Source organism: Bidens hawaiensis, unplaced genomic scaffold (genome assembly GCF_021521415.1).
Source record: "Bidens hawaiensis isolate Kalapana, Puna unplaced genomic scaffold, B.hawaiensis_p1.1 tig00035428_1, whole genome shotgun sequence".
In the NCBI taxonomy this organism is placed as follows: Eukaryota; Viridiplantae; Streptophyta; class Magnoliopsida; order Asterales; family Asteraceae; genus Bidens; species Bidens hawaiensis.
This window is the reverse complement of record NW_027505367.1, coordinates 136,997-141,776: the sequence shown is the minus strand read 5'-3', so window position 1 is coordinate 141,776 and position 4,780 is coordinate 136,997. Positions and strand designations below refer to the sequence as shown.

The 4,780-nt window shown below is 34.9% G+C and overlaps 1 pseudogene; it reads left to right on the top strand.

The window, feature by feature from the left end:
• Positions 1-292: 292 nt before the first annotated feature.
• LOC143612716 (cysteine desulfurase 1, chloroplastic-like) lies at positions 293-4,568 on the top strand (annotated as a pseudogene).
• The last annotated feature ends 212 nt before the right edge of the window (positions 4,569-4,780 follow it).

Here is a 4,780-nt window from a genome sequence, read left to right as displayed (position 1 = left end):
TAACGAATTGAGAGGTGATTTGATAAAAAAAATAAAAAAAAAAGATAATAAAAGTGTATGTTGTTGATATGTAGAAGCAGCAGTTAAAAGTTGAAAGGAGGAGGTTTGGGTGGGGGCAAATTCATTAGCTGGAGACGACGATGATGATGATGACTAGCATGGAAGGAGTAGTCGTGAAACTCCCTCAACTCATAATAAACAACCACCCTAACCCTAATTATTATTTATCCATTCGAACAACATCTCCTCTCAAACTCCTCCGCTTAAAATCATCTTCTTCTAAATCTTTTCTTCATATTCAACAACAACAACCTCAACTTCTGTCTCTGTTCCAGCACCCGTCTCTCTAGGCCACGCTACCCGACCCCACTTTCATATTCTACACCAGGTAATTGCAATAACCTCCTAAACCTAAACCTACTTCTTTATCTTATTATTATCATTATTCAATTCAGTTACACGTATTTTTATTTATCGGTGGTAGTTAGTTAATACTAGTATTCATTCCAATTGGAAATTTCTGTTATTGGATGGATTCAAACTCAAAGGGGGTGATGCATAATTGGATGCATAATCATGGACTCTGTTATACTATTCAAATATCATTTTATGAGCTACAAGTAGTATCTCCCCCAATTCTACATACAACAACACTTCACACTCTAAAAACTCACACAATAATATTCTTTCTAATAGGCAACAGTCCCACAATAGAACGACTGAGTCTGAACAATTGGGTCAAATCTATAAACAGGTTCAACACGGTTAACCTCATTTATGATACGCATAGACACATTTTTATTGTGTTAAATAGGTTAACAGGTCGACATGGCACATTTATGTCGGCGTTGCTTCATAATATATTAGTATATTGTAGTTACATTGGATTGGTTTGTATCTTTTGGTGACTGTTGTTTAGTCGTGTTAATTGTGTCTTTTTCCCCTAATTGTGTTAAACTTGTTGTGCCGATCATGTTATTGAACTGGTCAAATTTAATCTGTTAAGCGTATGGTCTCATTCATGTTATCAAACTGATCCCCTTTTAATAGTGTTAAACGTGTCGTGTTGTGTAACCCGATTATTAAACATATCCATGTTAGTGTTTATGAAAATGACATGTTCAGTTAAACATGTTCGGGTTCACTAGTTGTGTTAAACATGTCGTGTTATTATGGAAAGATATTATGAAATATCATGTTATGATCAACGTTTATCTTGCAGAAGGTAAAAAATGGATCAAACCTCCTTTACTTAGACAATGCAGCAACCTCACAGAAGCCATCAGCTGTTATAGATGCTCTTAACAATTATTATAGATCATATAACTCAAACGTGCATCGTGGAATTCATTTCTTAAGGTATCCTATTTAACACACCAATTAACTCTCACCATCTCATCAACAATCATGTATAATAATTTTATTTAAACACTAGTGCACGGGCAACGGATGAGTATGAAATGGCAAGAAAGAAGGTCGCGGCTTTTGTAAACGTGCCAGAATCTAGTGAAATCGTCTTCACGAGAAATGTTACTGAAGCTATCAACCTTGTAGCTTATTCATAGGTACTTTCTAATTTAAAAGCCGGTGATGAGGTGCGTTTTTTTTTATTTTAATATTCTCGAATAAAAACGTTAATATTCTTATAGTCGGATTTATTATCAATACCTGCAGATAGTTGTTACAATTGCTGAACATCATAGTGCCATTGTTTCATTTCAAATTCTCTCTAAGGAAACTGGCACAGTTTTGAAGTTTGTTAGTTTAACAGAAGATGAAGTCCTGGATACCAAAATGCTACAAGATTTGCTTTCCAAAAGGACTATACTAGTGGTGGTTCATCATGTCTCAAACATGCTTGGAATGCATAAGTTACATGCATCGTCTTTGACCAATTTTTGTTGCCAAAGTTTTTATCTGTGTGATGTAGATGCCATGATTTTTTAAAATTTTATGTAGCTTCGGTTCTTCCAATTAAGAATATTGCTCAATTGGTACATGACGTTGGGGCAAGAATACTGGTGGATGCTTGTCAAAGTGTACCACATATGGTTGTTGATGTCCAAGATCTTGGCGTTGATTTTCTTATTGCTTCTTCTCACAAGGTGAGTTAGTTTCACTAAAGGTTGATCCCAGCTATAGTTGTGCATAGTTTGGTTTGCGTCAGTTGTAGGTTAAAATCGCTCGGTTTTGGTTTGGGTTAATTTCGGTTACGGTTTTGCCATTTGGACTTGAATTTTTGGGCCTAAAAGAAAATGTGGCACAAAATAATGAATTTGGGCCTAAATTTTTTTGGTAATTGATGGTTACTTGATTATTATGCATTTGGGCTATAATATTTGGATTACACTGTTTATTAAACTCTAAATCATTGTGATTTAAAATTTAAAACGTAAATTCATACATTCGGTTCAATTTTTTGGTCTCTATTACATGCATAACCGTAACTGAACTGAACATTTGGATTTTACAATAATATAAAACCAAATCGTCTGTTTTTGTTAGGGTTTGGTTATTTTGGTTCGTTTTTTTTGGTTTCATGCACACCCCTTCCCAGTCACTTTTTTCTAAAGTTTTATTTTTTATATGCAACTAGTGTGCCATACATGGTTTTACTATTTCAATAATAATTTAATTATTTAATAAAATGATTTTAATTGAAAATGCACCGGTTGAGTTTCAACATACCGAATATCTTTAGCTATTATTTATTTTATTTTACCATTTGGTCTGTTAGAGATACAACATAACATGAATCGACATGTTCATAAATAAATGAGCTTAAAATGGCCACTTGTAAAACATACTTATTCGATTCTTATGAATTGAGGGATAAACATGCTTCAGATGTGTGGGCCTACAGGCATTGGTTTCTTATATGGAAAGAGTGAACTATTGGCTTCTATGCCTCCATTCTTAGGTGAGTCAGCTTTATATAAACATACATCAACCACTTATAATACATAACTCTAATCATACAATGTTTGAGTGCGGTTTTATGGTTGATATTACAGGTGGCGAGGAAATGATTCTGACTTTTTCCTGGATCATTCTAACTTTTCTGACCCACCATTCAGGTTGGCTGACTCGATCTATTATATTTATAACCTTGTTACAAACTTTGACTCTTGAGGTCAAAGTAGTTATAAATGCCTTTTGCATCAACCATCCACATGGGCCCACCTGAACTTTGATCCTTGCATCTTGAATTCATAGTTGTGGTGTTTCAAATTTGAGGCTGGAACGCTTGCGATTGGGGAAGCTATTGGCTTAGGAACAGTAATTGATTATCTTTCTCAAGTTGGCTTGCAAAAGATTCATGATTATGTGGTTATTTTCATCTATTCCATTCTTGCTTTAATATTCATCTTCTTTGTCTTTATACATCAAAATAACTGATTTTTCAAATTTCAAATCTATTTTAACCAGTATTGCCAAAGTATGGTAAAAATGGGTGGTCGGGTCGGGTCAGTTAACGAGCCAAAACTGGGTTCAGGTTAAAAGCTTCCTTTTTTAAAGCGGGTTTAGGTCAAAACAGGGGTTGACCAAATGGTCTTGGGTTGAAACGGGTCTTTTAGAAAAAAAAAATGGGTTCTTTTTGAAAATCTGAATTTGGTTCAGGTCAAAGGGTGCAGTTACCATACGCTAATGCCTTAACGTACGGTAAGTACGCGAAACGCTCAGAGGCAAAAAGCAAAGGCAAAAACCTGAAACACTCAGAAAACGCTAACAAAACATAAACGTTCAGCAAACGCTCAAAAACGGTCTTCTTGAAAAAAGTGAAAAATTGACTGATTAACCATCCAAAACTGTTTTTTTCGTTGAACCAATGGTTGATTGGATATGGATTGACGATTCCGAGATGTTTGAATGTGATTGTATGAGTCGATTCGTGAAAAAATGGATTCGCGTACGTAATGTTCGTTAAGGCATTATTGTATTGGATCTTTTCTCCAGGTCAAAACAGGTTTTGACCAAAATGGACTCGATTTGGAATTTGGTCGTTTTAACTAAAATGGACTCAAGTTGAAACGGGTCAGCTTTTGAAAAAGTAACAAAATGGGTCCACCCGCTAAATGTTTTTTGTGATGGCGGAAGACAATTGTGGTGGGTGGTCTTGGCCCATTTTATAGTTTGCGTCGACCCAATCAATCCATTTAGTAAACAAAAATTACCCAAATCAATCAATTTTTTGCAATGATTGCTAGATGTAATTTTACCTTAAATCATCATTTAATATTGTTATTTACTGGTAGATCTGGCTAATTACCTTTATGAAAACCTTCACGCGATTCCCGGTGTTCGTATCTATGGACCGGCCCCTTCACAGATGGTCCATCGTGCTGCTCTATGTTCCTTCAATATTGAGGGCCTTCATCCCACAGATATAGCCACTTTTCTTGATCAACAGGTAACTAACCAATAATAACAGCTTTAACCTTAACATGAAACCAAACACTCAGATCTATTCATGCACACCCCTTTCCCATTCACTTTTTTCTAAAGTTTTATTTTTTATATGCAACTAGTGTGCCATACATGGTTTTACTATTTCAATAATAATTTAATTATTTAATAAAATGATTTTGATTGAAAATGCACCGGTTGAGTTTCAACATACCAAATATCTTTAGCTATTATTTATTTTATTTTACCATTTGGTCTGTTAGTGTAACGATTCCGACGAAACCCAGTATACCCTAACCGGTAGACAATAGTTACGTCATATTTAATGTCGGGTACATGAGTTACCATAGTAACTATACGAGAATACAGGGTT